Source organism: Pinus tabuliformis, chromosome 5_2, assembly GCF_031772625.1.
Source record: "Pinus tabuliformis cultivar Carrire ecotype Pingquan chromosome 5_2, CPIR1, whole genome shotgun sequence".
Taxonomy (NCBI): Eukaryota; Viridiplantae; Streptophyta; class Pinopsida; order Pinales; family Pinaceae; genus Pinus; species Pinus tabuliformis.
The window spans coordinates 771869087-771894793 of NC_142306.1; the positions used below are offsets into that span (position 1 = coordinate 771869087).

The following is a 25707-nucleotide window of genomic DNA, read 5'->3' on the forward strand; positions in this document are numbered from 1 at the left end:
TTCCAAATTTTTAAAACCCATCTTCAAAAAAGTGAAGAGACGATTGATGGGATCTACAGGAATAAGACGCGTTCCACGAGTTGGATATATAGACAAGAGTGAACTTAATGACCGGATACAAAATAAATTACTAAGTGAGACTACCCCTATGGGTAGTGCAAATGATTCATCCGAAGTTAATGATCAATTTGGATATGAAACCCAAACAATTAATGTGAAAGATCAAGATGATTGGACGACCACAATGAAAGATCGGATCGAATCTATCGCGATCATAAATAGCTCTCCTATAACTGGAATGACTCTGGTGGATTCAGAGATTCATACCGGATCGAAGGGAAGTTTTAACATATTGGGATCAACATTAAAAAAACGATTGGTTCAGATTCGGTGAATACCTGGTTTATTTCAAAATAAAACTGTACAATTAATCCGAAAAAGGTTCTATTCAATTAAATTTTTTATCAAAAGAATGGACCGAAGAATGGACCGTGATCTCTTACCAAGTTTTATTAATTTCATTGCGTCAAATATCAAATTTTGGATTTCAATTTGATATTTGAGTGTGAGAGGAGAGGGAAATTCGTTTCTTTTTTTTCCATTCCAGATGATGAAAAATCATCATATGTCACAGGTATAGTTGGTATCGACCCGACTTTATGCTTATAGTTAGGGATTATACGAAGGGGTAGAATAGAAGTTGTCCCCGGGAGAGATGGCCGAGTGGTTAATGGCTCCGGTCTTGAAAACCGGTATAGATAAAAAAACTATCGAGGGTTCAAATCCCTCTCTCTCCTTTTGTTTTTCAACAATTGCATTTACCGGTCCAATAAAAAAAAAAAAGAGAACAGCTCGGCTGTATATAACCGAGCTACAAGGATCCAGTTGGAAAAAGAGTATTTGAAAAGACTCCTATCCCGCCGATATGGGAGATAAATGTAATGAAATTGAATCGATTTTTCTTCCATCTGGTTTGATCTATTGTTTCAGTTAAGAGGAGTCATGGAAAGGATAGGTTCGAAATCACGAGCCCTTCTCGCATGCCACAAATGACCTACGAAGAAGAAAAATCCTAGAACGAAATGGGAGGTGGATAACCAAATTCGGGGAGAGACATAATTCACCGCATTGATTTCCGTAGCTACACCACCCACAAAATTTAAAGAACCTAAAGGAGCATGAGTCATATATTCTGCTGAACGTCGTTCCTGCCAAGGCTGTATGTCTTTTGTCAACTTGCTCAGATCCAAACCATTAGGGCCCCTTAGGGGTTCCAACCAAGGAGCACGGAGATCCCAAAAACACATCGTTTCCCCTCCAAAGATAATTTCTCCAGTCGGAGAACGCATAAGGTATTTACCTAAACCAGTAGGTCCTTGGGCAGACCCCACACTAGCTCCAAGACGTTGGTCTCTAACTAAAAAAGTAAACGCTTGAGCTTGAGATGCTTCTGGGCCAGTGGGCCCATAAAATTCACTGGGATAAACGGTATTATTGAACCAAACAAAACAACAAGCAATAAAACCAAAGAGGGATAGAGCCGCTAAACTATAGGACAAATAAGCTTCTCCAGACCATACGAATGCACGACTAGCCCATGAAAAAGGTTTGGTTAAGATATGCCAGATACCACCGAAGATACAAATGGAGCCTAACCATACATGTCCTCAAATTACATCTTCTAGATTGTCCATGCTAACGATCCATCCTTCTCCTCCGAAAGGAGATTTCAGTAAATAACCAAATATAGCACTTGGGTTAAGTGTCGGGTTTGTAATTTTTCTTACATCTCCACCGCCGGGAGCCCAAGTATCATATACACCTTCAAAATACAAAGCATTTAGCACTGGAAGAAAAGCACCAACACCTATTAAGATTAGGTGAATACCCAGAATTGTAGTCATTTTGTTTCTATCTTTCCATACATAGCCAAAGAATGGAAAAGATTCTTCTAAAGTTTCGGGTCCTATGAGTGCATGATAAATACCACCAAAACCTAAAACCGCAGAAGAAATTAAGTGAAGTACCCCAGATACAAAATATGGAAAAGTGTCCACGATTTCCCCACCAGGACCGACTCCCCATCCTAGAGTAGCTAGATGGGGAAGCAGAATCAATCCTTGTTCATACATAGGTTTTTCCGGTACGAAATGAGCCACTTCGAATAGGTTCATTGCTTCGACCCAGAATACAATTAATCCGGCATGAGCCACGTGAGCCCCAAGTAATTTACCCGACAAATTGATAAGTCGGGCATTACCGGCCCACCAAGTGAAACCAGTGGTTTCTTGATCACGACCAGCTAAAGCTATAGTTCCATTAAAGAGCGTTTCCACGGGGTAGGACCTCCTCAGGGAATATAAGGTTTTAATGAGGCTAATCTTGAGCCGCCATCCAAGCACGAATACCTTCGTTCAGGAGAATATTTTTTGTGTAGAAAGTCTCAGATTCAGGATCTTCTGCTGCACGGATCTCCTGGGAAACAAAATCATAGGCACGTAAGTTTAGAGCTAGACCAACTACTCCAATGGCACTCATCCATAAACCGGTCACTGGCACAAATAACATGAAGAAATGTAACCAACGTTTATTGGAAAAAGCAACCCCAAAAATCTGGGACCAGAAGCGGTTAGCAGTGACCATGGAATAAGTCTCTTCGGCTTGAGTCGGGTTAAAAGCACGGAACGTATTTGCACCATCACCATCTTCAAATAAAGTATTTTCCACGGTAGCACCATGAATAGCGCATAGAAGAGCAGCACCCAATACTCCGGCAACTCCCATCATATGAAATGGATTCAAGGTCCAATTATGAAAACCTTGAAAGAAGAGGATAAAACGGAAAATAACTGCTACACCAAAACTAGGTGTGAAAAACCAACCGGACTATCCCAATGGATAGATCAAAAATACAGAAACAAAGACAGCAATTGGAGCAGAGAATGCAATTGCATTATAAGGTCGCAATTGTACAGATCGAGCAAGTTCAAATTGACGTAACATGAAACCTATTAGACTGAAAGCACCGTGAAGAGCAACGAAGGTCCATAGACCACCTAATTGACACCAACGAGTCAAATCTCCTTGTGCTTCGGGACCCCATAATAGCAGCAAAGAATGTGCTAAACTATTAGCAGGAGTAGAAACTGCGGCAGTTAGGAAATTACAACCTTCCAGATAGGAACTGGCCAATCTGTGAGTATACCATGAAGTCACAAAGGTTGTACCCGTGAACCATCCACCTAAGGCAAAATAGGCACAAGGAAAGAGCAATAGACCGGACCAACCCACAAAAACGAAATGGTCTCTGCATAGCCAGTCATCCACAGTATCAAATAAAGTTTTTTCTTCTTTAGAAGACTTTCCAAGGGCTATAATCATAGCGATCCTCCTATTTCACTATTTCGACCATTTCCGAGCACCCTATATGATCAAAAGGTATACGATGAATTGGGGACAATTTTTCATCCATCATCCTTTCAAAAAAAAATAGGGTTCCGAAGATTCGTTGTTGGAACAAATATTTGAAACTGGACTGAACCGATTCAATATAGGTAAATGCATGATCGCTCGATCCTGAGTTTTCAGAGTTCCTATCTGATCCTCGAATCACCTATTGAATAACATCGATGGAACAATTTAAGGGGAGGGAAGTGCGCTTTCTGCCTTCCATTGACCAGATTCTATTCACAATATATATTCCATTCAATATTTTTTATTCATTCTCGTCTTGAACCTTCTGCAATGCAACAAAATGAAAAGGAGTATTTCTATTCTCTCTCATCCATCTCTATGTATACTACATCGTGGTCCGATACGAATGAGTCTACGGGCAGGAACGAGTCGATTTTTTCATAACTCATAGAGCTAAATGAAATGACTCCAAAGTTCTTCTCCTTCTATAGCAAGAAGTTATATATTGAACCATTGTGATCCAAAAGTGAAACCCTTTTTTTTCCCTTTTGTTTTCTCTTTTCACATCTTAATTTCGATCCGTTTCTCACCGGTGTAATCACCATACGGTACATTCATATGAAAATATTTAGTACATCGTAACATATTTTATTTGTGTATCAATTTCGTCTAAACAGAGAAAATACGTTGTCCGTAATTCGGCTCGGAATGGACTTACTTCAGGATCTATATCTCTTTCTGTCCAGGGAAGGGAGAAGAGATCATAAAAATCGATCCGACGAAACATTCAATCAACAACCAAATAGGGAGTTCGATCAACTAAATAAGATCGATTAATTTCGGATAGGAAAGGTCTCCAAATCTCCATCAAATTTCAATACCAGAGTAGCTTATATATTCATAAGCCAATGGGTCAGGTTCACTTACTTCTCCTCCGTTTTTTCCACTTCTTTTGAAGACTGGTAATTTGAAATTACCAGGTATCCATAATACCTCTGATATGTTCAAAATTGACAAAGATCGAGTAAACTATATACTGATCCTATAGTAGCAGGATGAAGAAGACTATTATTGATAAAAATATAGTGGTCCTCCCCCCATATTAGTTGTGAGACTCCGTCATAACAAATGTTTTGCCTGAAACCTATCATGACAGATAATTTTCGTCCCTGAAAAAGGGTTTTCATCTTGAAAAGATGTGGATCATACGATGAGAAATGGACACCCGAGCCTTCTTTCTTCGTGGGAAACATGAGCCCTTTATCGGACTTGAACCGATGACTTACGCCTTACCATGGCGTTACTCTACCGCTGAGTTAAAAGGGCCCCCTCATCATATATGAATGAGTGAGTCTACTATGGTAGATGGACAACAAATTGGATATGGATGATCCATCTATCTTTATAGATATCAAGTTGAGAACATATATTATAGCAGCTCGTAGGGTAAGTATCGCTATTGGTTTCATTTCATCTCTTCATTTCCTTTACCCAAGTTCTTTTGGAGAGTCTTGAGAATCTTTGACATATCTCTCTTTCGTGGAATATTCGAAAAAAATATCTGACAAGATGGGTATATCTAGGGAGATATAATTTGTCTTAAAGCAACTACTCCCTAGATATATGAATAAAAAAATTGAAATATTTTTATATTCGACAGTTGGATCAAATTGGATTGGAAAAGACCTAAAGTTAAAGATTCATCAATAGGCAACGCTGCCCCAATACCTAACCAAAGGGCTACTGCAGTACCGATCAAGGATACTGTTGTAGCTACTGGACGACGAAATGGATTCTGAAATTGATTCACATTCTCTAGAAAAGGCACTGTCAATGATCCCGCGGGTACTGAGCCCATTAAAACGACACCTAATAATTTGTTAGGTACTGTACGAAGTATTTGGAATACAGGGAAAAAATACCATTCGGGCAATATCTCCAAAGGAGTTGCAAATGGATTTGCTGGTTCACCAATCATTGATGGTTCTAGAACCGCTAAACCTATTGTACATGCAATAGTACCTAAAATTACTACTGGAAAAATATATGAAAGATCATTGAGCCAAGCGGGCTCTCCATAATAATTATGTCCCATACCTTTAGCTAATTTAGCCCTTAATACAGGATCATTTAGGTCAGGTTTCTTTGTTATTGGGATAAGTAGATCTTTATGGATCTATCCCCCGAAAGAACCAGACATGCCAATTTTTATCATCCGGCTCGAACAATAACTGGAGGAAGTATATATCACTTATTTTTTCCCGTGATGGAAGACGAATTGGAAAAATAGGAACTAATAATGTCTATGATCATCCATCATTGGTCATTTTATTATTCCAGTTAAATGCTCATGACCCAAGTAAGCTCACAAATTTGATCATGATCGATATGCCTTTTGGACCATCTTAGTCCTTGTAATTTGTGTTTATCACCACGAATAGACCTCAAAAGTTTTTTAGCATACAAGGTATTGACTTGTTATTGATCCGGCCTCTCTCCTTCCTTAGATCCCTTCTTTCACTCCAATAGTTTTCCCATCGAAATGGATGCAAGGGAAATGGATGCATTTTGACACTATGAAAAGGAGAAGTAAAGTCATATAGTCCAATTATTGAATATATGAAAATATTGTCCCACCTATTAAGGAATTGTTGGTAAATGACTTCTAAACTATCTATGCTACGAGGGGGAAAATATCTAAACCATGTTCTCAATTCTCTAGCTAGATTTTGGATAAAGATTCTCATTTGGACATCTCCTATGTCAATCTCATGCAGTTCAAAATAATCTGTCATTTTATTAGTGTGTTTTTGTGCTATATAAGTTCCAATGCCATCAAATGAGGTGATTTTACTCTGATAATCTACTTGTAAGACACCTTGAGGAGTAGGCATCACAAGGAGGGCATATCTGAGTGCCATAGCTCTAAGTTGTATAGGGTTAAGAACAGGATTTGGGGTAACTGGAGGATTTTGGATAACAAGGGGAGTTGGTATAACAAGGGTAATGGGTGTTTGAGGGGTAGTGATGGGGTGATGAGGGATTGAAGATATGAATGGACATGAGGTTGAGGGGTGATATTCAGATATGTGGGGAAATAATGGTGAGCTAAAAGATCTTGAGGTTGTTTTAGAAAGTTTAGGGTGTCTATGAGTGGTAAGGGATGACTGAGTAGAGTTCAGTATATTTTGATCAATTAACAAGTTGGCTCATTGGATTTCAAGTTCTCTGGTGAATTCTAGATCTAGGACTATGTCCAGCAATTCACTATCAGACGTAGTTCTAAACAGAGAGAGACGAAAATACTCGTCAAAGGGATGTCTTCAGTGAATAACCACTCAGCAGGGCATGAATTGGATCCAAAACAGGTCTAGGGATTACTGAAATTTATTGTCTTTTGATTATTCTGAGAAAAAGGTTGGGATTTTCAAATAAAGGGGGAGGATTTGGATCAGAGTTGGCCCTGGTATAGTGAGTTCTCCCTGAAGCCAGATTTCGAGTTTTTATGATTATTTTTTTGTTCTTTATGAAATTTTTTAAGAAATAACTTCTAATAACCCTTCAAGATGCTTAGAAATAAAAAATTTAATTCATTAAAGGTTTATTAAGACTGAAGGTTTTAACTTCCCCAGTATGGTTGCCACTATGTTATCACTCAGGTTTTTTCCTTAGAAGTTATTAAAGAAGGAATGGCCTAAGGTAACCAAAAACCAATCTTTTAGACTTAGGTTCTAGCCAACCTAAGCCTAGAGAGGGCTCTCTCTTTATGATTTAACTTCGTTTGAATAAGATTTCAGGCTAGTTCTTAATGTTCAAGGTTGTTTTGTTTTGATTGGGTGGTGGAATTAAGAAAACAGATGGGTAGAGGAAATATTTAGGCCATTGGGCTATGGAGTCAATCAAGAAAGGCTTAACTAGATTTGATTTATTATTGAGGTAAGAGTTCACAGGGCAAGCTAACACAGCAAGAGAAAATCTACAGGTTTAAATTGATGAGAGTCCTAACCAGGTCTAAGGGCAATGAAGAATCCTTAACAAGGATTCAGATGAGGAAGGGAAGGATGGCCAGTATCAAAGGGAAATGAAGAATCCTATACTATGGGCCAAAGGGAGGTAAACTATAGATGTAAGGATGCAATTAAGAATCTCTAGACCAAGTCATTTTAGAAGAAAAAATAAATAAAGAAAATAGTTTAAATAGAGAACACTTGAGCTAATACCGATGATATCATTCCTTGTTTGCTTTTAATATTTTATAAGAAACACATCTGAATATTTCATAACATAAAGATAATAGAATATTTAAACATGAGAAGATGATACTTATTTGTTCAAATTGTGCACAATAATCTAGTCAAATGGCCTCAGCTTTATTTCATTTCCAGAAAAGCTAATCCAGTCTTGAGTACAAAAGCTCCTTGGCTCAAAAATAATATGTCTACATAAATGTATTTTAATCCACACCTAATTACTTTGTTTTGTGAAGTATTTATACAAAATTTGATACAAAATATCTCATAACTATATGAGAATTGTTCTAGGAAACATAAAATATTTTAAACACGAAGATAGAGACAGATGGAGAACTATTTGTTTGCTATCCCTTCAATTGTGACTGTGCTGGCTATTGTTGCTCAGATTTGGCACTTGAATTTTTCCTTGTAGTTATGTGTTGGAATCACTTTTATCTTTGACCTACTAATAGTCTTTACCTGTGTCGTTCCATCCTTTCTTACCTATTTTACCTGGTAGTTACCTTTTACCTTTACTATAGTAACTTATAGTAAACCAGTCAAACTTGTCCGCCATTCACTCTCAGGTAGCTTCATCAGCTTTTGTGTACTTAGCAAAACTTGGTTTACTTGTGAATAAGTGCTTGACTTCATGTTCTATGTAGAAAAGATTCTCAAGGTTGTCATAAAGCACACTTCTAGTGGGCAAAGATTTCATCCCTGAAGTACTAGCTTGGCTTGTGGCCAGGTTGTTTATTTTATCAATGTAATCTTCCTCGGTCATCAACTTATCATGTATTACCATAGGACAGGGAAGTCCCTTTTCTCTTAGGATGCCAAATTTCAACATGAAGCTTTCGATGTCTATTTGGATGCTCTGACATCTCTTCTCCAGGTTTAACATTAAGTTCTATCCTATATTTCCAATTCATCCAGTTCATATCTGTTTTTTCTATTTAAAAAGGTGATGAATTGATTAGCTTCTTCTGTTTTAGTTCCCAATTCTTTCAATGTTTTTTGGATTGCCTCTCTAGCCATCTTGACCAATTCTGTTTGCTCAAAGATAATCTGAACAGAAGACCAAACATCATTGATGGAATTAATGATGTTGGCCGAAAGTATTTCTCTCATGTCTCCCAATGGTTCTTGAAGTGATAAATCTTTTTCTAAGGCTTTGATCCTTTCTGTCATCCTTAAATTCCTCTGAGTTTCTTCTTTGTTCTGTATTTGTACAAGTTTACAGTTCATTTCTAAATTTGATACTTGTTCTCTGATCTTCTTATGCTCAGTGGAATGGATACTCATTTTTTCGATAGATTTGATCAACTCTGCAGTTTTCTCTATTGGTGTCTCTGTGCTGGTTGATGTACCTATGCTTGCTATAGTACTTGTTACTAGTAATGTTGTTGCTAGTGGAATTGTTGGTGCCAATGCAACTGCCAAGGTGGAGGGTACTGCTGTGGAAACTGTAGGAATTATAGTATGAGGAGCGATGGCCAACTCACTCTATTTGGACTGTATCAAGTTGTCCAATTCTTTCTCAGTATCCTTCAATTTATTATTTAACTTAAGGACCAGGTCCATAAGTTCTTCCTCCCTCCGTGTATCCAAAATTTCCGCTCTTTGAGGATGATGAAGAGGTGGAATCTTTAGTTGCTTCTTCAGTGCAGCTATGCCATCATTTTTCTTCTTTATCAATTGTTCTACTACTTTAACATCCTCGGGATCATGTCCCAGCTCTATGACCAAGTCCTCTAAGGACTTTATTCTAATATCTTTCTCCTGAGAAGAGGCCTTTTCCAACTGGAATTAGGCTAAGATATTGTTCAGTGAATTCTGAAGTTAGTGAGATACTATGGCCTTATTGGTCTATGTGGAATAGACCATTTCTCCAGTTTGTTTTTGAAACACAATTTGGTCAAAAAGATGGATACCCTTTGCCATGACTTCAAAATCTATCTTAAGACAATATACCATTATTTTAGGTTGCTATATGGTTGAACTGAGAAAGCTCATCTGCATCTTTCCTTCTTTTATATGAAAGGCTGACATTGGCCTTATTTGGTTTGTTTGGCCATTCCGAGATAATGTGCGTAACTCTCCACCTTCAGCTTTTCATTCCTTGCCTTGATTTCTTTGTATTTTTCTTTGATGTCTTGGCTCTGTCTTGTGGGAGCCCTGAACAAGGATACTTCCAGACTCTGCTACCTTTCCAACATTTGATTTTGAGAAGTGGGAGGTTCTTTTGTCCCTCCTGAAGGAATGATGTGCCCACTTTCTGTCCTCTCTACTCTTGAAGCCCCTGTTGTTTCCTTACTATATTCTTGCTCTGCATATGGATTTAACCTCTGCCTCTTAGAAAATGTTTGAGCAACAAGCATGATAGAAGGAGTGGTCTCCTTTGGGTTTCTCTTAAGGCTTCTTTCCTCTTTGAGAGGAGTATTTAAAACAGGAGGATTTCTCATGATTTGTTCAGGTTAAGCAAATTCCTATGAAATTTCAGGTTGTTCAGATTCTTCCTTTTGTTCTGAAAGCTGTGGTTGTTTTGATGGTTTTGCTTGCTCTGAAGATTCTAGTTTTCTTGATGGTCTTGCCTCTGCTGATGGCCCTGCTTCTGTTTTCCCATTATGGCCTTGCGCTTGTCTCTGAGACTGAGACTCCCCTGGAACCTGTATAAAGGAATCCTCATCAAGCCTCCTATCTAATTCCATTAATACATTATCAACAACATCCTTTGTACTATCTCGATCTATCAAAGTGCCTTGCACCCATTCAGATTTATTAGCATATTGTACAATTTACAGGGTATTGTGATGGATGTAAGGAGATAGTTTATTCTTTTGTCTCCTATTACAAATGAAATTGTAGGGTTCATAGGTCCACATGAATAGTTTATTCCGGCGTCCTGTGATGGATGTAAGGAGATAGTTTATTCTTTTGTCTCTTATTACAAATGAAATTGTAGGGGTCATAGGTCCACATGGAACTCCGTTTCATTTAATTATTCAGAGAATTTCAACTACCTCCTTTCCTTCTTCTCTCTTGTTACAAATGAATGGGCCTAGATGATCCTTTATCCTGAGTTGGGCTTTCTTCTTGGCTCTTACAAAGTGCACTTCATTTGAATTGATCATTTGTCTGTAGTACTCTAGAGAAAATAATCTCATGGGGAGATACTTTGGCAATTTGTAAGGTGGAAATTCACATCCATAAATTCTGATTTCAGTATGATTTTGGTACAAGTACCAATCCCCTACTTTGTACTGTTTTGACAACTGTAGGACTTTCTTGATGTCTACACCAATTCTAGGTGGAGGGATTCCTAGAAGCATGGTTGTCATGGGATAAACAAAGAGGTATATGAAGTCTATATAGCAGTCTTGAGAGTCAAACTGATGAATTAAGGAAGTCCAAAAGATTACTGATCTGAGGTTTCCTTTATTATCAATATTTTGGAGGGCAATTGGAAACCTATCAGATTGGCAGTACAAGAACAAATGATACAAAACTGAGGACTATCTAAATACTCTTTCATTTTCCAACCTCATGAATTGATCATGCATTCTATCAATAATAAACAATGCATAATCAAATATGATGGCTGGTGGTTTGTCAAGAGAGTAGAGTGACATGATGGATATTATGATCCCATCAACATATTCACTGGTGGTGTAGCCTAGTATACCAGATATCATATCTAGAATATATCGACCAAGGTTGGAGAATATGGTCCATAGATAAGGAGGAGGGTACTTTGGGATATACTGTTCTTCTATGATAAAAATCTGGAATAACTGGGCTAGTGAGACTGAAGTGAGTGTACGGTATTTGTTTAGCATATCTCCAATGGAAAGAGGGGTTAGGCTTTGCCTTGGTTGTAATTGAAGCATATGGTTAATGGATTCAATAGTGACAGTGAACAGAACAGTCTGGTCATGATTTCTTACCGCCCTTTTGATGGGATCATAGTTCATATGATAGTAATGTACTATCTCTGGGAATACATGCACTCTAGGGAATTGATACTTGGGCAAACATGATTCCCATAGTCCAATGGAGTCAGCTTGTTTCAAGTACTGGTCTCTATACTTGTAGAAGAGTTTCAGAGGGGATTTTGAGACTGAGGTGTCTTTTATTTGGAAATATTTTTCTGCAAGTGGAAGGTGGTCTAAATCCCTGTGGGGAGTCGTAATGGGCATGACATTCAGGGAAATCGGGGCTTCCATCCATGGTTCTTGTGGATTCAAGGATGGGGCAAAGGATTTTAGGGAATTTGGGAACCATTGGTCTGTTTTAGAGTATTTCAGGTTTACTCGGTGGATTAATTGACTAAATTACTTAGCATTTAAATAAATTTATCTTAGATTTGGCAAGAAATTATGGTTTCTTAGTCGGAAATGGGGTAAATTCCTATATTTGGCTGTTTGAATGGTGAAATGACGATTTTGCACTATTTACAGGAAGTGTACGAGTCTACAAGGTGGTCTGGAGTTCTTCGGCTACAGAAAGTTGATGGTTGATAGTAGGTTTCTAGTTGAGCATGGTCTGTGCTTTGCATGGAAGCTAGAATGTCTTTTTCATGATAAAAAACAAAAACAATGAATTTTTTGGCTTTACATGCAAAGTCAATGATATTGGCGGGTATAATGGGAAAATGACAGCTGGTGAGAGTTGGAGGATGTGACAGTTTGTCACGTAGCAGAGGTGGTAAGTAGGATCCATCACACCGCCTTTTGGAAAAAATGGTTTTCGGGGGAGGCTACCTGATGCCATTCATCGGGCGCAATGTAGCGGTGGGGTGAATAGTAAAACCACTCACATTGGGTGGGTAAAGGATGGCATCAAAGGCCACCTGATATGAGCGATAGTCATTAGATCTTAAGGGGTTAGATTGTACGGTGATCGGGAGTGTGATTTGATCGAGCAGTTAATGGAGGGCCCCAACAAGATTTTAATTGCGGATTAGGGCATCTTAATGACGTCGGGGGCAATATGGTTGGAGGAAGGTTATTAATTAATCACTATTTGATTAATTAATCATTTTTGGTTTGGCGGAGGGTTATGGCTCTTAATTAGTCGCGGATCGACTTATTAATCCATTTAATTATTTACTATTATGGTTTATATTTCAAACCATGGGGCGGGATATTTAACATCTGGGATTTTAATTAAATATATGGGAAAGGGTTTATTTTTCGGGAGTTAAATATAATAAAAGTTAAATTTAATATGAAATGGAAGCAGAAAAGAAAATTGCACTAAGTATCTTGTATTGACATTTATCTATACATCCATAATTAAACATCATAACTTAGGCTTAATTATTTTTATGGGTTTTTATGTAAACAAAAGGGGTTTTGTGTAGGGTTAAATACTTTCCCTAGGTAAATAATTAATTCACACCTTAGGAAAAGGGGCTTTTTAGGGGAAAATGAATGAATTGAATGGGGTGAAGTTTCATGAGGGGATTTTAGTACTTCGAACTTATAATTTATTGGGCCGAGGGTCCGGTCCCTCTAGACGTCAAGGAAATGCTCTTAGCCCCTTTAACTTATGTTTTTAGGTACTTTTTACTTTGCTTGTGGCAAATTTGTAAAATTAAGGGTGAAATGAATGGGGAAATTATTGACTTGACTTTGTGTAAAGGCTCAATTATCATCCACACTCATGGAAACTTGATGATGAACGTAAATGATATGACTTTATCCAGTCAATCACCATAATTCTGCAACCATCCAACTACTTACCCACCTACTCATCCTACCATTTTTTCTACTCTTTATTAGGGTGCACTTAAGCTAGAAAACCCTTATCAAAAATTTTCTTTTTCTTATACAATAGAAATCTATCTAAATCTATCCTTATTACATGCAAGGACTCAGACTGAACTATTGAGCTCCTTTTATTTACTCTACCTATCTACTTATCTACCAAGACTAAATAGTATGGTCAAATTTTATTCTCTATCCCTAAGCATGAAATTCAAAACATGGAATAACAAAGATTAAACTATTTGGTTACCATGGATTGTGGCATAACAACAACTTGCATACGATCATTATTGTACAAAAGGTAAAACAGTAGTGGCATTTGGACTTGCACACTCTTTTGGTCTTTTTTTTTTCTTGGGGTTCATTTTTCATCTTTTTTGACCGTTTTTCATTCTTTTTGTCCTTTGATTTTTCTTTTAGGACATACCCTCTTTACATTTTTAAATCTTTTTGATTTTACAATATGGAAAACATTTGCATAAACCAAAGGTATGTACATATTATAGATTTGACCCCAGCCATTAAAAAATTATGACACCTATTGGTATAGGAACATAACAACTAGTACAACAAGATTTTAAGTACCATTTTATTATTTTAAGTTCAAACCTTCTGTTTATAAGTTTAGTACTGATAAATTAATTCAATTCCTCATAATATTTATGTGTAAGGAGTGTAATAAGGATGTGGTCAAAGAAAAATATTCAATCATGATGTTTGAAACCATTAAAAATATAAGATTTGGGCCTTTTGGAAAATTAATTACCCTTCCACATTCACGCATGAAAAAACTCTTTAGAAATATGTCTGAAACTCATCAATATAGATTATACTAAGGAATCACCAATTTAAGCTTCATTATTGCTACGATTACTAAAAATTCTTTAAGATATCAATATTTCACGTTTATTTCTTCTAAATCTAACAACTATAAGGTTTGTATAAAAAAATATTTTATTTATGTACAACAATTTATAAGAATTGCATTCAAATAGAAAAGTGTATCAAAAGAATAAAAAATCCAATGTAACAAAGTCAAAAACGTCTTAACGGCATATCCTCTAACTCGGAAGCAACTCGACACTTCCGAGTTATGCGAACCAAAAATATTGGAAATAAATTGAAAGATGTGTGAGTTATGTTGACTAACTAGCATCCCAAATGTAGAGAGAAGTGTACATAACAAAAAAATGATGTTCCTTAAAATACCTTATCCATCCAAGTGTCCATAAAGTGATAATACTACATGTGTGAGATTTGAAATAATTAATCCTTTCATGCATAAATTTTTTTGTACTAATTCATAGGAGAAATTTTCATAGATTCCCTTCTCGTTTCTTTATGAAATTATTACAGGGTTAGCCCCATGGAAATATGCAATTTCATGGAATTATTTGGATAATTATTTATTATAATCCCTTAAACAATATTCTACATTTCTATCTCCATATGTTAAATTATGTTTTAGAAAATGAAAACATTCTTATTATTATATAATTCAAAATTTTCAGTAAGAATCTTATTATTAGATTGAAGGGAAACTAGATTTTCTCCATGATAAAAGTTATGATATATAGATTTTGAATTGGAACCATGATCGTCTTGCAAACTATTAAATAGATTATATTTGTGATGACTATGAAGAGACAAAAGATAGGAATTGATATTATTAATTTCATTTTCATTTGCAAACTCATCTTCCTCATAGATATCTAACAAGGGTTTTTCTCAAGTATATTGTGAAGACATGGATTGAGTTACATTGTTATACTCTTCATTTGGATAAGTAACTAATGTTTGTTCAAAGCAATAATTAAACTCATATCTAGATTTTAAACGAAAACCTAGATCTAATTGATGATTCAATTCTTCTCCATAGTCATCATAAATTGGTGGTTGAGAATAGTCAACATGAAAACTAGACAAAATATAATCAGGATATTAAAGATAAGTTCACATACTAGTTTCCCTATTTCAAGACAAAAAGTTTGAACAATTAGACAAATCAATCAAAGAATATTCTTATTCATTAGTTGTTGTTGAGCACCTTAAGGACTATGTAACTTCAATTTTTATTGGTTAGATATAGAATCAAATATTTCATATGTAAATTCTCTTTTATAATAATAATATTATTATCTTGTAAATCTAAAACCAAATATAAATTAGAACCAACTATACTTATAGAATCTTGATATTTCTTAGAACAGAAATGTGTTCTATGATATATTGTTAAAGGAGGTGAGTAATCTTCATCACTTTCAAGATTTGATTTCAAATTATCATGTTCATTATAATATAAGATAGAATATGATCTTTGAAGATATTCAAAGCTATATTCATCAATACTACTTTCTACTTCAGATTCAATATCCATTTAGGGTTCTTTACTATTATTATCATATTGATTTTCTACAGTGTAATCATTAAAATTTTTACGACAATCAAAATCGAGTAACCCTGCACGATACATACATTTATAATACTCATAAAGGATTATATATGCTTCAACGAAAAGATTCCACCGGAAGGAATTCTTCTGTACCACCTTTGGGCATCACCTTCCAATGACATCATGAAAAAATTCATGAGTACATCGTCATGTTGAAGCCCCATCATGGGAATGTAGTCATGCAATGCAATGATATGTTGAGTCGGATTGTCACCTTCATTATTTCGAAAGTGGGATAGGTAGGTATCCCATACTTTAATATTTGACATTTCGTGTGGAAAACTTGTAATGTTAGATAAATTTAATGGTGAAAAGAGTAAATAACTCCATGAAACAACCATTGAAACAAAAATGAATAATACAAATAACTAAGGATTTTCTAAGGGAATATTAAAGAAACAAAGGTTTTCTTGAAACCCTTTGAGGCACATGTTATTGTGACCTCATTCACCAACATCTTCTAAACATTACCGTTAACTGAGTTACTATGAAAAGAAAATCGTGAAACTTCAATCCCGAGCAATGGTTCCAGGAGAATATTGATTCCCAAATCGTTCTAGCAAGTAAGATAAATCCAAGAGCACATTCACTCAGAATGTAAATCCCCCTGCTTCAGGTATTAAATGATGGCATCCCTTCATCTCAAGGTGTGCTATCTGTGTCTAATGTTAACTAAATTAGTTTTCTTTAATAAAAAATATAATAAGGACAAATTAATGATAAAATAAACTTTATTTAAATTTGAAATTTAAGAAAATAAAAGAGCTAGGACTTGTAATAATTGGAAGTTATTAAAATAAAAATATAGTTTAAGATTAAAAATGAGATTAAAACTATGTACCATAATCCATGCAAGACATTAGGGTTAGTCATAAAATCTGAATTTATACAATGACAAAAGGAAAGAGAAAAATCAAATCATGTTTGCTTATTTCTATCTAATGAGAAGTGTGGTTAAAATTATATGATATAAAGTATCTATATAACTTTAACGTGCAATAAATTAATTAGAACAGCGATTTAATTATTTCTAAATAATATATATTGGACGAATGTTAAATGAATATTACATGTGAAAAAATGAAAATGTGATTAGGAAAAATCATTATTAATGAGTCACGTGTGACAGTAAGAGAAAGTACAATGAAAAAAAACACAATAGAATAAATAAAATAAATAGAACCAATATGTTTGATATTTAAATCCAATGTGCAAGAAAAATATAAATAGCATGTGCCATTTTCACTTTAACCTGCAATAGATCTTTTAAATTTGATTCAAACCCTTTAAATAACATGTATTTAAAAGAATTAAAGAAGCTTGTGTATGCAAGATTCACAATAAGATCAATTCAAATTAGCACTTCCATATTTTACAAGTAAATATAAACCATAAATAAATAAGAACACATAAAAAGAAAAATAAAAAGAATTATGATATCATAAATAAATTCACACAATCATAATGTAAAGATTACCATGGCACGGGGGCTTCACTCAATGAACCTCTAACATATCACGTGCGTTTGTGGCATATTAATCAATACCCATAATTTCACTATATATTGGAAAATACATCTAAAAATCACATTATTTAACCCTCCACCAATACAAACCCAATACACATTCCTAAGTTTAAAAACCCCTGCATTCACAAGTTATTCTTGGTATCCATTTTTTATAAAAAAATTTATACCCTTTTATACTTTTTCGTTTACTTTGAGCTCCATTTTTATACTTTCCAACATGAAAACCCTTTACCCTCGAATAATACTCAATATATTATGTCATTCTTCCCTCAATATATATCCCCAAATATGATTGCACGTGGTATGGTATTGCTCCCCCATTGAAGCCCCTGTGCACCATAATAAGCACGCTATTGATCCAAATAAGTTTCCATCGATCAAGCCTACCATCCTCTAATTTTTTCAAAAAAACTCTCCTCTTATGAAAAATTACATTTCTTATATACTTTTGGGGTCAATCTCCCTTTTAGTTTTCATAAAATTCCCAAATATTAATGTTAGCTCTTTAAATGAAATATGTAAACCTTTTATTTAATTAATTTTTCCCAAATCTTCAACAAGGTTCTTGTTTAATTAGTTTTAGTATAAAATATATATTCATGCCTAGTAAATCTCTCTCGTGAACGTAATTTTCGTGTACCTTGATATAAAATCACTTTTCATTTTTACCTATGGTAACACTAGTAAATTTCTCTACCAATAGAAAACCTTAAGTGGAAGTAAAACTCATTTTTCATAATTCTATATGCTGCATTAAATCAAAAATTTATTTTTTTCTCTTTTAAAATGTTGAATTCTTACTTTTTTAATAAATTCGTAGTAAAATAATTTAATAGTTAAATCCTACATGTGAGAAATTGATTCATATTTAATGTTAAAAGTGAAAATCATATAGTTAGTGTGATGAAATTAATTCAAAATTTATTTCAGATTTAACTCCACTAATCAAAATTACATTTCATATTTCTTATGACCAAAACTAGTTACACATTTCAATAACGTGAAGTCATAATCCATCATATGACAATTATTGGCATGATCGAACATATTTTTAACCAAAACAATCAACTGTTAAGTTTTGGGAAAACTAGCGGGAGGATTGTTTCAAAGGAGTTCTAAGTAGACAAATAACTCCTCTTTGGCCAACTCAAGTCCTTCCACATTTACATCAACATTGTTACTATACATGGAAATTGTGTTTGCATCTTCACCAAGATCTAGTGCCTCTATTTTTATCTCAAGAGGGTCATTGTATGAATCATTTATGATCTAATCATATAGTAATTGTTTTAAATCCATTGAGTGGGAACACAACCATGCCACTATTATGGCATTCCTACAAATGTGGCCACCAACAAACAATGGGAAATCACAAGTTATGAAATTTCTGCAATAACATTTAACAAGGTCTTGATTATTAGGTATCGATTGAATCCCCACCAAAAAATCATGAGACATTCTCTTGTGAGGGCTACAAGCACGATTTGGAATTCTTTTTTTTTTTCCATTGATGATTCAAATTATTTATCTTTCTTATAATTATTAAAATGTCATTACATTTTTAGAATTTCCTAAACCAATAATAGGGTTCAACATTTGTTAAAAGAATATATATCAACCAATCCATACTATGGGCACATTTCTTTCTTCTATCAGATAGAAAGTTTGTCTTTAGGTAACAGTGATATGACTCCACAACATTGTTTGTCTTCTGGTTTCCATGGGGAAAATCCTAACAACATTTTACCCACAACCCTAATTGAAAAAAAATTGGGTTAATGAATATATTTTTTTGGTTTCAAAACTGAAAAGAGAAATGTATGATAGAGTATGTGAACTTACAAGTCTTGTCACCAAAAACCCAATCCGTGTGGAAATATTATAAGAAATTCTCATCATTAACAATTTTTTTAAAGAATACATTTACTGCAATGCTCACTTCATCACTGGAACAATATCTCATAATCAAACAATAATCACTAAACATTTCTTTTTCTATTAATGGACTGTTGTCCAATGAAGTGACATTTTTAGACATTCTCATCACACATGCCAAGCACACCACATAACATTGCACCTTGTAATTCTCCTACCACATCAAATTAATATAAAGCATGTTTTTTTTAAATAATACAAGTTGTACTATAAAATTAGAAAATTTAATTTACCTTAAAGCATTGATTTCATCCAATGCATCATCAACCATGGAGGAATTAACTTTGTAATTATGATCAACTTGATGACACCTATGCATGAGGTGCTCCAACCATAGTGAAATTTCATGTGATGTATTGTGCGATACCACCACCCATGAAACCGACACTCGAATTTTTTTCTCATAAAACACCCCAAGTGTGTACAAGTGATACTATGACATTCAAAAAATGTATGAAGTCAACTTTAGCTCATTAATCATTATCAATCACTACAAATAAAATTATTGTACTAGATCAATCATGCTTAATACACTGACCCCATATTTATTTTTGTTGATGTTGAATCCATGACCATTAAGCTATTATTCGATAGCTTGACCATGGTTTCCAACATCCACTTCATTTGAATTCAAACTATAAAATGGATCTCTCCACCATTGGGATTTTGATAAAAGGAAAAAACATCCTCGTGTTTTTTATCCCAAAGTTTCGCACTCATTTCATCCTTCTTATGTAGCTGATACCTTCATTTCATTTGATGATTATAGATGTTAGCAACATCTTTCCTACCTAAAAAGAAATACCTATCTTGAGTTGTGGCATCGATGTCAACATATTCTTTAACATGCATTTTACAAACCAATTTAATCAATACTTCCACGAAGAAACAACTCTCTACATAGGAGACCATGTCGTTTGATAAATTTCGTTGATGTAGGGGCCTAAAATAACCTGAAGTGTCATGTTAGCCATGATAAGGCCATCCTTGGTTATCTTCATGTTCATACATGTTATGTGTTATTATTGCTATGTCAAGGATTTGAAGCATAACTTTCAAAATAAAATGGCATTGGCAACCCCTATTTTTCGCAAATGAGGATCTTAGTTTCATTTCATTCTCTCCTCTTTTGTCCTCAGGGCCATATGAATAATGATATCTACATAAAAATGTTTGAAATGTCAATACATACACATGAAAAATGATAAATCATTATTAATACCAACATCTAAACAATGCATCTCTAAAAAGCTTACACTTCATATCGCAAGGAAGTAGTGGGCCTTGAGCCTGGTCATTTATTTTGTACCTGGGTGAAAGAACATGGAGCATCTGGGTTCATTTCCTCTCATCTAATAAAGTCTGGAATTCTATCTGAACAAATTTTCGCAATCCAATCAATATCCATGTTATTTCCATGTACTTTAGGCCAATCTAAATTCTCTCTAGAAAAGAAGATCCTTTCTTTAGGGTCTTGTACCAGAAGGGAAATGATAATTTCCCATGTTCCCTTCCTTACCATTTTGTGAAGCAAAAAGTTTTTTTAATGATGACCTAGCTAGTTGCTACGATGATGACCCAAAAGGTTTCTCCAATTGTGACCCAACAAGTTCCCACAATAGTGACACAACGAGTTGTTACAATGATGAACTATCGAGTTTCTGCAAAGGTGAGACAACAAGTCTCCGCAACAGTGAACCAACAATTTGTTGCAAATTTGAACCAACGAGTTGTTACAAAGGTGAACTAGTGAGTTGCTACAAAGGTGAACCAGTGAGTTGCTGCAATGGTAAACCAGTAAGTCGTCACAATTGTGAACTGGTGAGCTCCTATAGCGGTGAAACAATTTGTTGTTGCAACACTGAACCAGTGGATATTGGGAAATTAGGTTTGGTTCTCTCCTAACCCCTAACAAGCAACAAATAGTTTTGTACTTCACAAAGAGGAGTTCCTATTAGTGTATTGTTTCCTAACAATACAATAGAGAAAAATAGAGTATTCCAAAACAGTATAAAAGTTCCTCGTACAGATACAAGTAAGGAGGGCTATTATATTGCACTAATTCTTAATTGATATGCAATCTAATGACCAACATAATATGAAACATATTGATAAATAATCACCTTTCAAATAGTCAAGTATTAAGAGGAAACACTAGAAGAAATCATTTTATCGAAGAATCAATAATATCATAAGCAGTCATTTCACCCAGCCTTGTGAAAATAACTTTTCTAAGTTTGCAACTTTAAGTCTGATATCCAAAAAATATAGGAAATGCAATAATATATCAAACATGGCCTAAATATGGCATAAAAATATCCAATTTGTTAAAACTTTGGGTTTCTTTACTATGACTTCCCAATGATTGAAAAATGAATATTTTGTAAGGATCTCCTCTTTCTGGTAGGGAATTGGTCAAACTGTATGAAATTGTCTCCATAAATAAAAAAAGAAACCCAAACGACATTTTCTTTCCAAAAAATAAAGATGTGTCTTACTTTCACATAGGATTGTCTGCATAAATTAGAAAAGTAACTCGTCATCAACATTTCCTTTCTAGAATAGTAAGTCACATTTTAATTTCACATAGTATTGTGAACATAAGTTAAAAAAACAACCTAGAACAAACAACTTATACACTAGAGAATGATGTAACTTATTGTTTCACTTCAATGTCAATGACGTCAACCTTCACTCATCTGGTGGCAGGCATGTCAGATTGGATCTAATCCAAAAGTGGACTTTGTCTTAGGGTGGAGGGGATTTTGAATGAATGGGTGACTTGACAACATGGATTTCAGAACAAATAAGGAAGGAAAGTTCTCTAGACACATCCACTAATTCAACATGGAATACTAGCCACCTCTATAAAAATTGAAACCTGTCATTAATTTGTTGTCATGTGGTAGGAAATACATGTCGTTGTTTGTCATGAGAGGATAGGTGCAAAAAAATAGTAACTAAGACGGAGCATGAAAATAGAGCAGATGGCTAGAAAAATGGTAACCAAGACAGATGGACATAGCGAACCCAGTGAGACAAAGATAAGGCCCATGGGAGGGACATCATCAAAGTTGTCTCACTGGAGTAGTCTCGATGACGACAGGTCAGTGCGAAACTCAAAGGGTATTTCATTGACTCGTTAGACTACTAATTTCTTATGAAGAATTCATAGATAGTTATAAATATTAACAAGAAAAAACAAGATATCAAATTACTATGAACTATTTAACCCCTCCATAGGGTATAAACATTATTTCTCTACCACCAACCATTCCACAAGATTTCCATATGTGTGAATTTCCATTGTTTGCTCCATGTCCCTAATTATTGTAACTCATGGACATTTCAAACACATTAAGCTAGTTTATGTGATATGTGAAGTACAAATGCAACTTAGGGTGTATTTCATCAATGGAGGTTAATCGCCATCGTCCCTCGAATAACTAGTAATGGTTTCGGGTGTCTCACTTAGCTTCCCTAGTCCTTTTCCTACCCTCTTGAGATGGTCCTACTTGAATCATTGTCTCCACTCTCAGCTCCTCAATTTGTGGATTCTCCACAACTTCCTGAGGTTCCTCTTTTGGAGCTAAAATCTCATGTTCTGGTGGGTTCTAAAGCTCCATCTAAAGAGAGCATCACATCACTTCGCACAATTGTCATTTTGCATAATGGAAAGTACACACAGTAGTTGTGGGGAGTTTCTGTGTGACCCACAAATACCCCTAATTCTATTGCTGGATCTCGCTTTTTCCTTGATCCTTTGGAGACATGGAAGCATATAGAGGCTCAAAAATTCCTCAAGTCCGACACATCCGAATTTCTCCCCAGGAAAGCCTCCTCTAGTGTAATTATCCCAAGAATATGACGAGGACTCTGGTTCTGCAAATAGATTGTTGTGTTGCATTCCTCAACCCACAAATGTAGAGGTAGGCCTTGATCATGAAACATCACCCTCATTACTCCCACTATGCTACAGTTATTTCTCTCAGCCACCCCATTCTACTATAGGTTGTGGGGTGTTGTGAATTCTCGTTGAATGTCTTCTTTTCCACATAAATTTTTAAATTCATTCCACACATACTCACTTCCATTATCATTATTGAGAGCCATCACCTTCTTGCCCATTTATTTCCCAACGAGTGCCTTGAATTCTATGAACTTGGAGAATGTCTCATCCTTCGTCCTAATGAAGAAGATCAATCACTTCTGTGAGAAATCATCAATGAAAATGAAAAAATATTTGTGTCTAGCAGTGGATGCTATTGATAAAGGTCCAGAGACGTCAGAGAGGATCCTTTCAATTATTACATATGCTTTGTTGTCCCGATCATGGAATGTGGATTTTATATACTTCTGAAAGTATATACATCATGCTACTCAAGAGCTCCTTTAAGGAGGCCCATGGTTATCTGATGCATGATATTCAAAGCGCCATGATACAAATGTCCAAGTATTCTATTCTAAATTTCACCAACATCACCTCTTTAAACCTTCTCCACATTTGTGCTCAATGTAGCACAATCCTCCACATCTATCTTGTACATTTTCTTCATATGAACCCCAATTTGCTTAACCTATCCCATCACTACGTCTTTTAGGAATTACTTTCCTTTCCTGAAGCTCACATCATAACCATGGTCTTCTAAAACTACAACAGGGACAAGATTTTTCTTTAGACTCAGAACGAACATGAAATCCTTGAGCCTAAGATGGGAGCTTGAATCCCTATGAAAGGTGACCGTACCAACACTAGTCATGTTATACCTTTTGTCAACCCCCATCTCAATGTACATCTGCAAATATTTTTCTTCCATCTCACTCAAAAAGTCTATATTCCCCATCATATGGGGTAAAGCAGCTGAGTCCAAGTACCATACACTCCCCATCATTGTACTAGCCATGCATGCAATTAGAGTAAAATAGAGCTCAAACGGTGAAGCAAAAGGTTCACCTGATGTTCCTCTTGAGGTCTTCTTGCTTGCCTTCTTCTATGGAAACTTTGTGGCATAGTGCCTGAATTCATGAAAATGGAAACATTTAATTTTTGAAAAATATTTCTTCTTTCCCCCTTAATTGGATTTTTGTTTGGATTTGGATTTCTTTCCTTCTCCCTTCTTTTCCTTTTCAAACAATGTAAGGGCTTCTTCATCCTCGCCCTTGGATGAAGCCCCATCTCTAGCATTCCACCTTATTTCCTCCTCCACCAAGTCATATGATAAGCACTCCCAACTTAGTAGTTTCTCCCTTTGATTCACCAAATCTTGATAACTATGCCAACTCTTAGGAAGGCCCCGGAAGGGCTAAGGTTACCAAGTCTTTTTCAAGGACATTAACACTGACCCTGAAGTTCATGATGACACTATGTAAACTTGCTCAAATATTGTCGAATTATGTCATTATTTTTCATCTTGATACTTCTAATTTTATCTTTGACCACCATCTTACTGTGGTCTCTACTATTATCTAACATTTGTTTCAGTGCTTTTCACATTGCAAATGAGGTTTCTTTTCCATGGAGATTCGAGACAATATTATCATGTACTCCCTCCAATATTATTCTCCGCATCTTGGCTACATGTTTCTTCCACTTATCAAGGTTTTGGGAATCAGATGATTGAGGTTTTACAACATCTTGCTTGAATCATTCTATCAATCTATTTTCATCCAATATTGCCTCCATCTGTTCCTTACATGCAACAAAATTAGAGGAGCCTTCCAAGGCATACTCTAGCTTTAGTACATTGAAGGACATCTTCTCAGCTATGAAGAAATCTTGTTACACTAAACCCAAAATTTGAACCTCTGAGAATCAACTTCGAATTTCCTACTCTAATGTGAATCCAGCTCTGATACCATGTAGAAATTAGGTTATAGATTTGCAACTTCTCATGAATTTTTAATCAAGATCACAAGACACAAATAAACATTACTGCCCTTAGGATATTACTTCACAATTTAGAAAAAATACTCTAGTCATGCAAGAAGTAATAACACACATGCAACAAGTTTTTTTATCTGGGGAAATAAATCTACTAAAAATCCCAATGCCTCTTGCATTAATATAATGAAATATACATGTATTACAATTGATTTGTTCAACTAAGCTCAACTTACAAGTGCACAACCTATATCTCTTCTCGCTAAAGGCCTATGAACGAGACTTAGTCAAATTTTCCTCTAGATTGAGCTTTTATTTCCTTATCCTGTTCCAGGAGGAATTATCCCCCTATTTTTTATGAAATTCCCTCAATTAATTTACACAATTCCTTTATGTTGATCATCTGACTACATGCAACACATGTACACTCAAGACTAGTCTTCAACTAATATTACACTACCTTGGAATATCCACCTCAAATGGGTAACTCGAAT

The 25707-nt window shown here is 35.2% G+C and overlaps 1 non-coding gene across 1 annotated transcript; it reads left to right on the forward strand.

The window, feature by feature from the left end:
- Positions 1 to 709: 709 nt before the first annotated feature.
- TRNAS-UGA (transfer RNA serine (anticodon UGA)) lies at positions 710 to 797 on the forward strand. The gene has a single exon. It is a non-coding gene; the product is annotated as a tRNA-Ser (tRNA).
- The last annotated feature ends 24910 nt before the right edge of the window (positions 798 to 25707 follow it).